A 13748-nucleotide genomic window follows, 5' to 3' on the forward strand; every position below is an offset into this window, starting at 1 on the left:
CGCAGCTGTCAGGAAACATGATCGTCATGAACAAGCGTACATGGTCTACAACCATTGTACGATACTCCTTGGCTGTCATGGTGCCTTGCAAGAGCTATACTGGTCCCTTGGATGCACAAGTGAATGTACCACAGAGCATAATGGATCAGCCGCCGGCTTGTCTCCTTCCCGCTGTACAGGCCTCAAGGAGCTGTTCCCCTGTAAGACGACGGATTCTCGCCCTCCCATCGGCATGATAAAGAAGGTGTCTGCATTCATTAGAGCAAGCAACGCTCTGACACTGTGCTAGCGTCCAGTGCCGATGGTCACGTGTCCATTTCAGTCGTGGTTGTCGATGTCGTGATGTTAACATTAGGACATGCATAAGTAGTCAGCTAGGAAGGCCAGCGTTAGGAGTGTTCAGACACATTTGTACTCCGCTCAGCATTAAAGTCTGATGTTAGTTCCACCATAGTTCGCCGCCTGTCCTGTTTTACAAGTCTGCCCAACGTACGACGTCCGACATCTGTGACGAGCAGTGGCCGCCCAACCCCACGAAGTCTGGTCGTGGTTTCACACTGGCTTTGCTGCGTGTTGAAGGCACTCACCACAGCACTGTTCGAACGCCCAAGTCGTGCAGTTTCCGAAATGCTCGTGCAGAGCCTCCAGGCCATCACAATCCGCCCTTGGGTCGAACCGCGCGCCTTCCCCGCTGTACACACGGGCAGTACACTCACTGATACTACGTGCATCGTACGTATGTCTGACTTGCAGTCATTTCTCGCCAAATGACGCAGCTGCCGCCTGGAGGGGTTTATGGCGATAACAGATCGGTGGTCATAATACTTTTACTGACCAGTCGATATTTCTTTCTGCGATACACTTTTGCAGCCGGAGTTAACGTGAGAAATTAAAAGCCTTTGCTCCTTCACTCAACTTTTCAGAACATGTACTAGAGGGCAATATTATGGATGTGAAAGAGAAGGTAGATGAAGATGAAATGGGAGATATGATAATGCGTGAAGAATTTGGCAAAGCACTGAAAGACCTACTTCGAAAGAAGGCCCCGGGAGTAGAAAACATTCCATTAGCACTACTGATAGTCTTGAGAGCCAGCCACGACAAAACACTGCCATTTGGTAAGCAGTATGTATGAGACAGGCGATGTACCCTCAGACTTCAAGAAGAATGTAATATTTCCAATCCCAGAGGAAGCAGGTGTTGACAGGTGCGAAAATTACTGAACTTTCGGTTTAATAAGTCAGGGCTCCAAATTCTAACACGAATTCTTTACAGACGAATGGAAAAACTAACCTACAGTAGACGTAAAGGAAGCTTTTGACAATGTTGACTGGAATACTCTCTTTCAAATTCTGAAGGTGGTAGGGGAAAAATACAGGGAGCGAAAGGCTATTTACAATTTGTACAGATACCAGATGGCAATTATAAGGGTTCAGGGGCATGAAAGGGAAGCAGTGGTTGGGAAGGGAGTCAGACAGGTTTTCTGTGTACTAAGTTGTAGGATATACAGAGCAAAAAACATTTCCATCACATGAATTGCATCTATAATACGAAATTCATACGCATGTATAGTAAGTAGCTGCATGGGGACTTTGGTAAGGATTATGCTTTCAGTTTAGTCTTGGTCAACTATTGTTAAACCTACCTTTAATTATACCTTGGCGCTTTGTGCAAATTCTTGACACTGTTATGCTGTTGTTGTTGTTGTCTTCAGTCTAGAGATTGGTTTGATGCAGTTCTCCATGCTACTCTTTCCTGTGCAAGTGTCTTCATCTCCGAGTAAATACTGCAAACTACATCCTTCTGAATCTGCTTAGTGTATTCACCTCTTCGTCTCCCTCTACGATTTTTACCCTCCACGCTTCCCTCCAATTCTAAGTTAGTCATCCCTTGATGCCTCAAAACGTGTCCTAACAACCAATCCCTTCATCTAGCCAGGTTGTGCCACAAATTCATCTTCTCCCCAGTTCTTATCCGTATCTCCTTATTAGTTACGTGATCTACACATCTAATCTTGAGCATTATTCTGTAGCACCACTTTCCGGAAGCTTCTATTCTCTTCTTATCTAAACTATCGTCCATGTTTCGCTTCCATACGTGGCTACACTCCATACAAATACTTTCAGAAAGACTTCCTGACACTTAAATCTATACTCGATGTTAACAAGTTTCTCTTCTTTCGAAACGCTTTCTTTGCCATAGTCAGTCTACATTTTATATCCTCTCTACTTAGACCATTATCTGTTATTTTGCTCTCCAAATAGCAAAACTCATCTACAACTTCAAGTGTCTCATTTCCTAATCTAATTCCCTCAGCATCACCTGAATGAATTCGACTACATTCCATTATCCTCGTTTTGCTTTTGTTGATGTTCATCTTATATCCTCCTTTCAAGACACTGTCCATTCCGTTCAACTACTCTTCCAAGTCCTTTGCTGTCTCTGACAGAATTACAATGTCATCGGCGCACCTCAACGTTTTTATTTCTTCTCCGTGGACTTTAATACCTACTCCGAATTTTTCTCTTGTTTCCTTTGCTGCTTGCTCAATATATAGATTGAATAGCATCGGGGCCGGCAGGAGTGGCCGTGTGGTTCTAGGCGCTACAGTCTGCAGCTGAGCGACCGCTACGGTCGCAGGTTCGAATCCTGCCTCGGGCATGGATGTGTGTGATGTCCTTAGGTTAGTAGGTGTAATTAGTTCTAAGTTCTACGCGACTGATTACCTCAGAAGGTAAGTCGCATAGTGCTCAGAGCCATTTGAACCATTTGAATAACATCGGGAATAGGTTACAACCCTGTCTGACTCCCTTCCCAACCACTGCTTCCCTTTCATGCCCCTGAACCCTTATAATTGCCATCTGGTATCTGTACAAATTGTAAATAGCCTTTCGCTCCCTGTATTTTTCCCCTACCACCTTCAGAATTTGAAAGAGAGTATTCCAGTCAACATTGTCAAAAGTTTCCTTTAAGTCTACAGTAGGTTAGTTTTTCCATTCGTCTGTAAAGAATTCGTGTTAGTATTTTGCAGCCCTGACTTATTAAACCGAAAGTTCAGTAATTTTCGCACCTGTCAACACCTGCTTCCTCGGGGATTGGAAATATTACATTCTTCTTGAAGTCTGAGGGTACATCGCCTGTCTCATACATACTGCTTACCAAATGGCTGTGTTTTGTCTTGGCTGGCTCTCAAGACTATCAGTAGTGCTAATGGAATGTTTTCTACTCCCGGGGCCTTCTTTCGAAGTAGGTCTTTCAGTGCTTTGCCAAATTCTTCACGCATTATCATATCTCCCATTTCATCTTCATCTACCTTCTCTTTCACATCCATAATATTGCCCTCTAGTACATCGCCATTGTATAGACCCTCTATATACTCCTTCCACCTTTCTGCTTTCCCCGCTTTGCTTGGAACTGGTTTTCCATTTGAGCTCTTGATATTCGGACAGATGGATCTCTTTTCTCCAAAGGTCTCTTTAATTTTCCTGTAGGCAGCATCTGTCTTACTCCTAGTGATATATGCCTCTACGTCCTTACAATTGTCCTCTAGTCATCCCTGCATAGCCATTTGCACTTCCTGTCGATCTCATTTTTGAGACGTTTGTATTCCTTTTCGCCGGCTTCATTTATTGCATTTTTATATTTTTTCCTTTCAGCAATTAAATTCAGTATCTCTTCTGTTATCCAAGGATTTGTGCTAGCTCTCATCGTTTTACCTACTTGATTCTCTGCTGTCTTTACTATTTCATCTCTCAAAGCTACTCATTCTTCTTCTACTGTGTTTCTTTTCCCCATTCTTGTCAATTTTTTCCTAATACTTTCTCTGAAACTTTCTACAACTTCTACAACTTCAGTTAGATTATATAATCTATCTGAAATGTCTTAGTGTCTCCAGGCCTCTTCCATGTATACAACCTTCTTAAACCAAGTGTTAACTATCATTAAGTTATTCACTGAACAAAATTCTACTAGGCGGCTTCCTCTTTCATTCCTTTCTCCCAGTCCATATTCACCAACTACTTTTCCTCCTCTTCCTAATATCGAATTCCAGTCTCCTATGACTATTAAATTTTCGTCTCCCCTCACTATCTGAATAATTTCTTTCATCGCATCATCCATTTCTTCAATCTCTTCATTATCTGCAGAGCTAGTCGGTATATAAACTTGTACTACTGTTATAGGCGTGGGCTTCGTGTTTATCTTGGCTACAATAATGCGTTCACTATGCTGTTCATAGTGTCTTACCTGCTATCCTATTTATTTATTCATTATTAAACCTACTCCTGCATTACCCCTATTTGATTCACATGAGCAGAAGTCTTGTTTTTCCTGCCACCGGAATTCACTAATTGCCACTGTATCTAACCTATCCATTTCCCTTTTTAAATTTTCTGACCTACCTGCCCGATAAGGGATCTGAGGACGCCATCATCATTTAATCATACAGTAAAGCTGCATGCCTTCGAGAAAAATTACGGCTGTAGTTTCCCCTTTCCGTTCGCAGTGCCAGGACAGCAAGGTCATTTTTGTTAATCTTACAAGGCCAGATCAGTCAACCATCCAGACAGTTGTCCCTGCAACTGCTGAAAAGGCTGCTGCGCCTCTTCAGGAACTACACGTTTGTCTGGCCTCTCAACAGATACCCCTCCGTTGTGGTTGCACCTACGATACGACTATCTGTATCGCTGAGGCACACAAGCCTCCCCACCAACGGCATGGCCGATTGTTCATGGGGGACGGGGGTTCTTGGCACTACGAAACCTAAAATAAAGTTAGTCAGATTGAGTTTATTCACATATGACCCAGATCTTAAATAAAGAGGTAAAACGCAGTGTCATGGTCTGTTATGAATTCGCAGGCTAACGTAAACAGAAGTGGCAGGCTTTCTTGGTTATTTGGATATATGTTATTGCATTCAGGAATAGTTATCTTGGAGTTGGAAGAAGCAGTAGGGATAAGGACTATTAGAGTCAGACGAAGACTAGGATACGTAAAACAAATTACAAAATACGATGAGTGTAGTAGTTAGGTAGGTAAGAAAAGATTAATGGAAAACAGCAGAAGATGGGAGACAGAATAAAACTATTCGACATACTGGTGGCATGAAAAAGAAGATGTGGAACCAACCAAAGTTCTTTTTCATTGTGATCACCAGGGTGATTCTGTGATGATGTTACAAACTTTCAGGGATGGTGGGAAAGGATAAATCTATCAATTTGAGGTGAGGGTTCCTGGTCTGGAAACGACCGAGTCGAAATTTATAAGCGACAGTTATTCTGATTCCACTGACAGTGGAATACACTTACTGGTACTGTTCCTGATAAGACTGTAGCGTAGGTAATTTTTAGAGGTGGTACTATGGACCAAACCAAGAAAAAAATGACCAGTAAATATGGACAGTTGTTCAATAGAAGAGATGTGTTTCACAGCAGCGAAGGTAGAGAAGTGCTCATAGCTCTTAAGGGATGCATTTTAGTGTCCATGTTTACTAGACTTTTTTTCTTGCCTTAGTCAATACTTCCTGGCAACGGCCTTGCCGCAGTGGAGACACCGGTTCCCGTCACCGAAGTTAAGCGCTGTCGGGCGTGGCTAGCACTTGGATGGGTGACCATCCGGGCCGCCATGCGCTGTTGCCATTTTTCGGGGTGCACTCAGCCTCGTGATGCCAATTGAGGAGCTACTCGATCGAATAGTAGCGGCTCCGGTCAAAGAAAACCATCACAACGACCGGGAGAGCAGTGTGCTGACCACACGCCCCTCCTATCCGCATCCTCATCTGAGGATGACATGGCGGTCGGATGGTCCCGATGGGCCACGTGTGGCCTGAAGACGGAGTGCTTAGTCCATACTTCCACATCTGAAACTTTCCTACCCCACAATTTTAGCAACAACTGTACCGGTAGATATATTCCACTGACAGTGGTACCAGAACGATTTTCGCTTGTAGCTTGCGACTCTGTTGTTTCCGGACCGGGGTCCCTCACCTCAAACTGATACATTTATCCTTCTTCATCACCCATGAAAGTTTGTAACATAATGACTGTATTACCCCGTATTAGCGTGCCTATAAAAAGTTTTCTTCCTGCCGACTACAAGGAGGTCTTCACTTTTTCATTGCCTCTGCATCTTCACATCTATACATAAGATCGACATCTGTACCTCTGCGGAAAAGTTGTGTACTTGTGTCCTGTCGCCTCCTGATTCCGAGATTCTGTGGACATTTCACAATGGATTTTTAATTTTTTTCAGATTTTCGGACAGATCTATAATGTTCTCGTGTGACGTACAACATCTCAAACAGTTAAAATAACAATGATTGTTTAGGGACACTGCAACCGACCAGAAATACTCCCGAGAAACTTTATTTTACTAACATGGTCGGTTTCAAGCCAATGTGCCCATCCTCATAGGCCTACACTTGTTTTAATGCCTTGTCAGAATCTTCGAAAGCTTGTTATTTGTAATGGTGGAGAATATTTACCTGCCGACGGCCTTGGCACAGTGATAACACCTATTTCCGTCAGATCATCGAAGTTAAGCGCTGTCGGGCGTGACTAGCACTTGGGTCGGTCACCGTCCGAGTGTGCCGAGCGCTGTTGGTTAAAATTTTTTCAATAAGTGTCGACTTGCCTATATTTGTGTCACCAAACAAATACAATTGTGGCTTCCTCACCTTCGAGCACTGAAAGGACGCATTGTACCACGCTACGACTTCTTTAGCCCAACCGGAATACAAAAAATCACAGTGTGATAACTCAGGACGTTCCTTCAGATTTTGATGAAACGCTTCCCTATACTTCTCAATAAACTTTGCGCGAGACCAATGACTAACCAAAAACAGGTCGGTATAATCGAACTTCTTCGTACGTTTGGCCCACCTACGTAAACGAACATTAAATGACATAGCAGACTCATTACAATTTGTAAAAGGTTCAGCATCACACTTGGTAAAATACAGGGCTATTATAAATGATTGAAGCGATTTCATAAATTCACTGTAGCTCCATTAATTGACATACGGTCACGACACACTACAGATACGTAGAAAAACTCATAAAGTTTTGTTCGGCTGAAGCCGCACTTCAAGTTTCTGCCGCCAGAGTGCTCGAGAACGCAGTGAGACAAAATGGCGACAGGAGCCGAGAAAGCGTATGTCGTGTTCGAAATGCACTCACATCAGTCAGTCATAACAGTGCAACAACACTTCAGGACGAAGTTCAACAAAGATCCACCAACTGCTAACTCCATTCGGCGATGGTATACGCAGTTTAAAGCTTCTGTGTGCCTCTGTAAGGGGAAATCAACGGGTCGGCCTGCAGTGAGCGAAGAAACGATTGAACGCGTGCAGGCAAGTTTCACGCGTAGCCCGCGGAAGTCGACGAATAAAGCAAGCAGGGAGCTAAACGTAACACAGCCGACGGTTTGGAAAATCTTACGGAAAAGGCTAAAGCAGAAGCCTTACCGTTTACAATTGCTACAAGCCCTGACACCCGATGAAAAAGTCAAACGCTTTGAATTTTCGGCGCGGTTGCAACAGCTCATGGAAGAGGATGCGTTCAGTGCGAAACTTGTTTTCAGTGATGAAGCAACATTTTTTCTTAATGGTGAAGTGAACAGACACAATGTGCGAATCTGGGCGGTAGAGAATCCTCACGCATTCGTGCAGCAAATTCGCAATTTACCAAAAGTTAACGTGTTTTGTGCAATCTCACGGTTTAAAGTTTACGGCCCCTTTTCCCTCTGTGAAAAAAACGTTCCAGGACACGTGTATCGGGACATGCTGGAAAATTGGCTCATGCCACAACTGGAGACCGACAGCGCCGACTTCATCTTTCAACAGGATGGTGCTCCACCACGCTTCCATCATGATGTTCGGCATTTCTTAAACAGGAGATTGGAAAACCTATGGATCGGTCGTGGTGGTGTTCATGATCAGCGATTCATGTCATGGCCTCCACGTTCTCCCGACTTAACCCCATGCGATTTCTTTCTGTGGGGTTATGTGAAAGATTCAGTGTTTAAACCTCCTCTACCAAGAAACGTGCCAGAACTGTGAGCTCGCATCAACGATGCTTTCGAACTCATTGATGGGGACATGCTGCGCCGAGTGTGGGAGGAACTTGATTATCGGCTTGATGTCTGCCGAATCACTAAAGGGGCACATATCGAACATTTGTGAATGCCTAAAAAAACTTTTTGAGTGTTTGTATGTGTGTGCAAAGCATTGTGAAAATATCTCAAATAACAAAGTTATTGTAGAGCTGTGAAATCGCTTCAATCATTTGTAATAACCCTGTATATTAATGCTGTCGTCCTACTCCTACATGATTGAACATCGAATACACCTACAATAAGAGCAAACACCCATTCCAACTTAGTCCTAATGTCGGACAGTAAATATATATTTGATGTTTTAAAATATGCATTTAAATGCGTTTTCTCACCTTCAGAAAATTTCTCTTCACACATACAACACAAGGTAATGTTGGGGTTGAAAGACTAACTTTGGATAGTAGTGATAATAAGAAATTTTTTGACGAACAAGGTAATATGGAGAAATCTCTTCACCTTCAACAGGTGACTGTGTGGTGTGCTATGTCCAGTCACGGAATAATCAATGCGATATTCCTTGATGGAACGGTGACCACCGAATGCTACGCGAAGGTTTTGGAAAATGATTTCATCTCCATTTCCAAAGTGACCCTGATTTCGACAAGATGTGGTTTAACCAAGACGGAGCTATATCACATCGATGCAGGAGAATGTTTGATGTCCTGGTGGAGAACTCTGGGGCATCCAGAGACCACTGGCATGGGCCTCGATTGGCCACAACATTCTCCGGATCTGAATACATGCTTCTACTTTTCGTGGGGCTATAATAAAGACAAGGTCTGCAGCAAAGAGCCTAAAACCATTGATGAGCTGAAAACAGCCATTCAGTAGGTCACCGACAGCATCGATATTCCGTCACTTCACTGGGTCATGCAGAATTTCGCTGTTCCTCTGCGCCACATCATCGCCAATTATGGCAGGCGTATCGAACATGTCATAACCTATCATAACCTAAATCCAAATATCTGTAGTGACGTTTACATGTTGAATAAAGTGTGTGCACGCCGTAGTTTGTAACTAATTTACGTCTTTCCATATAGTTCAAGAATGCTTCCTCATAAGTATATACTGATTTTGATGTTGTTGTTGTCTTCAGTTCAGAGACTGCTTTGTTACTGATCATATGAAAACATCTTCATCTCGAAATAGCGGCTGCACCCTCCTGCTTATTGTATCTATCTCTTGCTCTCCATCTACAATTTTACCCCTAACACTTCACTCCAGTACTAAATTGGCAATCCCTTGATGTCTCAGAATGTGTCTTGCCAATCGATCCCTTCTTTTAATTGGTTTGTGCCACAAATTTCTTTTCTTCCCAATTCTATTCCATACTTCCTCATTAGTTACATGAGCTACCCACCTAATCTTCAGCATTCTTCTGAGCACCACATTTCAATAGCTTCCATTCTCTTCTTGTCTGAACTGTTTATCGTCCACTTTTCACATCTGTACGAGGCTACACTCTTGACGAATATTTTCAGAAAAGACTTCCTGAAACTTAAATCTATATTCGATGTTAACACATTTCTTCTCTTTAGAAATGCTTATGTTGCCACTGTCAGTCTACATTTTATTCGCTCTCCGCTACGGCCAACATCACTTTACGGCCCAAATAGCAAAACTCATCTGCTGATTTTAGTGTCTCGTTCCTTAATCTAATTCCCTCAGCATCACCTGATTTAATTCGACTGGGCGTCCTTCGTTTTGATTTTGTTGATGTTGGTCTTTAATCCTGCTTTCAAGATACTGTCCATTCCATTCAACTGCTCATCCAAGTCCTTTGCTATCTCCGAGAGGAATACAATTTCATCGGCAAATCTCAAAATTTTTATTTCTTGTCTGCGATTTTTAATTCCTTCTGCAATTGTTATTTGGTTTCCTTTACTACTTGTTCAACGTACAGCTTAAATAACATCGGGGATATGCTACAACACTTTCTCACTTTGTTCTCAACCAATGTTTCCATTTCACGTTCCTCGACTCTTATAGCTGCCGTCTGGTATCTGTACAAGTTGTTAATAGCCTTTCGCTTCCTTTTTTTTTTTACGTCTACTGCCTTCAGGAATTCGAAGAGTGTGTTTAAAACAACATTGTCAAACACTTTCTCTATTTCTACAAATTCTATAAACATAGTTTAGCCTTTCCTTAACCTACCTTCTGAGAGAAGCCGTAGGGTCAGTATTGCCTCGCGTGTTCCTTCATTTATCCGGAATCGGCCTCTACCAGTTTTACCATTATTCTCTAAGGAACTCACGGTAGTATTTCGCAGCCATGACTTAATATTCACACCTGTCAGCACGTACTTTCATTGGAAGTGGAATTATTACAGTCTAGTTTGCCTGTCTCATACATCTTGCACACCACGTGGGATAATTTTGTCATGACTGGCTCTCCCAAGGATATCAGTAGTTCTGACGGAATATCGTCTACTCCGGGGGCCTCTTTTCTATTTAGGTCTTTCAGTTCTCTGTTAAATTCTTTTCACAGCATCAAAGCTCCCATCTCATCATTATCTTCTTCCTCATCCCGTTCTATAATATTGCCCTCTAGTTCATTTTCCTTGTATAGCTCCAGACTAATGACCAACACTCAAGAGTTGGTCAAACAAGAGCGTTGTAAGTCCCTTCTCTCGTAGATAAACTGCATTTCCTTAAGATTCCTCCAATGAATCTCAGCCTGGCATCTGCTTTTCCTACAATATGCGTTATGTGATAATTCCGATTTAGGTTCCGACGCGCAAGTCACCCAGTGTGGCATCGAATGCAATAAGTACAGGGCTATTACAAATGATTGAAGCGATTTCATAAATTCACTGTAGCTCCATTCATTGACATATGGTCACGACACACTACAGATACGTCGAGAAACTCATAAAGTTTTGTTCGGCTGAAGCCGCACTTCAGGTTTCTGCCGCCAGAGCGCTCGAGAGCGCAGTGAGACAAAATGGCGAAAGGAGCCGAGAAAGCGTAAGTCGTGCTTGAAATGCACTCACATCAGTCAGTCATAACAGTGCAACGACACTTCAGGACGAAGTTCAACAAAGATCCACCAACTGCTAACTCCATTCGGCGATGGTATGCGCAGTTTAAAGCTTCTGGATGCCTCTGGAAGGGGAAATCAACGGGTCGGCCTGCAGTGAGCGAAGAAACAGTTGAACGCGTGCGGGAAAGTTGCACGCGTAGCCCGCGGAAGTCGACGAATAAAGCAAGCAGGGAGCTAAACGTAACACAGCCGACGGTTTGGAAAATCTTACGGAAAAGGCTAAAGCAGGAGCCTTACCGTTTACAATTGCTACAAGCTCTAACACGCGATGACAAAGTCAAACGCTTTGAATTTTCGGCGCGGTTGCAACAGCTCATGGAAGAGGATGCGTTCAGTGCGAAACTTGTTTTCAGTGATGAAGCAACATTTTTTCTTAATGGTGAAGTGAACAGACACAGTGTGCGAATCTGGGCGGTAGAGAATCCTCACGCATTCGTGCAGCAAATTCGCAATTCACCAAAAGTTAACGTGTTTTGTGCAATCTCACGGTTTAAAGTTTACGGCCCCTTTTTCTTCTGCGAAAAAAACGTTACAGGACACGTGTATCTGGACATGCTGGAAAATTGGCTCATGCCACAACTGGAGACCGACAGCGCTGGCTTCATCTTTCAGCAGGATGGTGCTCCACCGCACTTCCATCATGATGTTCGGCATTTCTTAAACAGGAGATTGGAAAACCGATGGATCGGTCGTGGTGGAGATCATGATCAGCAATTCATGTCATGGCCTCCACACTCTCCCGACTTAACCCCATGCGATTTCTTTCTGTGGGGTTATGTGAAAGATTCAGTGTTTAAACCTCCTCTACCAAGAAACGTGCCAGAACTGTGAGCTCGCATCAACGATGCTTTCGAACTCATTGATGGGGACATGCTGCGCCGAGTATGGGAGGAACTTGATTATCGGCTTGATGTCTGCCGAATCACTAAAGGGGCACATATCGAACAATTGTGAATGCCTAAAAAAACTTTTTGAGTTTTTGTATGTGTGTGCAAAGCATTGTGAAAATATCTCAAATAATAAAGTTATTGTAGAGCTGTGAAATCGCTTCAATCATTTGTAATAACCCTGTAATTGCCCTCGGCGGCCGAACTTCCCGGAATGGGGGACACCCGGCCCACAAGGCCATGCGCTCATTTACATTTCCGATTTAGGTCGCTCCAAATGGATACTCCAAGATATTATACGGTTGTTGCTGTTCCTAGTGATCTGTCGCCAAAAGTGTAATGGTACTGTACTGTGTCTCTCCTTCTACTTATGCACAGTATGTTAAATTTATTTACATTCAGGATCAACTACCAGTCTCTGCACCAATAATCGATGTTCTAGAGATTTCTGGTATTGCTACTTTCTTATGGACAACCGTATCACCTACGAACAACATTATGCGTCTTCCGACGATATCCACTACATAATTTACATACAGAGGCTCGACAAAAACATAGAAACACCAAAGACACACCACATTACCTTGCCTAACACGATGTACGAAAACCGTATATAGTCTTTTCACCCTTCAGATTTCCCTATTTTGCTTAGTACTGGTTTTCCGTTTGAGCTTTTGATATTCATGAAGCTACTTTTCTTTTCCCCAAGGTCTTTTTAACCTTCCCATAGGCGGTATCTATCTTTTCCGTAGTAATATAATCTTCTGTATCGGTACATTCGTCCTCTTGTCATTTCTGATTAGCCTTTCTGCACTACCTGTCAATATCATTTTTAAGACATTCATATCCCCTTTCGCCTGCTTCGTTTGCTGCATTTTTTTTTTATTTTCTCCTTTCACCAATTAAATTCAATATCTTCTGTGACATGTAAGGTTTTCTTTTACGCATTGCGTTTTTACTTATTTGATTCTCTACTGCCTTTACTATGTCATCTGCCAAAACTACCTTTTCGTCTTTTACTGTATTCCTTTCCCTGTTGTAGTCGACCGTTGCCTAATGCTTCTTCTTAAAGTCTCAACAACCTCTGCTTCTTGAAACTTAGCCAAGCCCCATCTCTTCAATTTCCTACCATTTTACAATTTACTCATTTATAATTTATACTTCATAAGAAATAAATGCTGACGAGAATCCACATCTGCCCCTGGAAATGTTTTATAGTTTAAAATGTGGTTCCTAAATATCTATCATTGTATAATCAACCTGAAACTACCTGGTGTCTCCATGTCTCTTCGGCGTATACAGCCTTCTTTCATGAATCGTAAACCAAGTGTTAGCGGCGATTAAATTATGTTCTGTGCAATATTCTACCATGCTGCTTAGTGTCTCATTCCTTTTCCACAGTCCATATTCTTCTACTATCTTTCTTTCTCTTCCTTTCTCTATTTCTTTTGTCCAATCATAAATTTCTTCAATCTCTCCATGATCTTGGAGGTAGTTGGCATATAAACCTGTACTATTGGTTGGTGTTGCCTTCTTGGCTACCTTCGCTACGATAATATATAATTAGCATTAACCTGAAACGGTACTAACTGTATAAATATTCTTATACAGTACAAGAGTGGAAGACATGCAGCTTATGATTCTGACGCTGTATTAAAAGTACAGGCCTCTGAGGATGGGCATAATAGTCCGAAACGGGCTGTAGTA

The sequence above is a fragment of the Schistocerca cancellata genome, chromosome 9 (genome assembly GCF_023864275.1).
Source record: "Schistocerca cancellata isolate TAMUIC-IGC-003103 chromosome 9, iqSchCanc2.1, whole genome shotgun sequence".
NCBI lineage: Eukaryota > Metazoa > Arthropoda > Insecta > Orthoptera > Acrididae > Schistocerca > Schistocerca cancellata.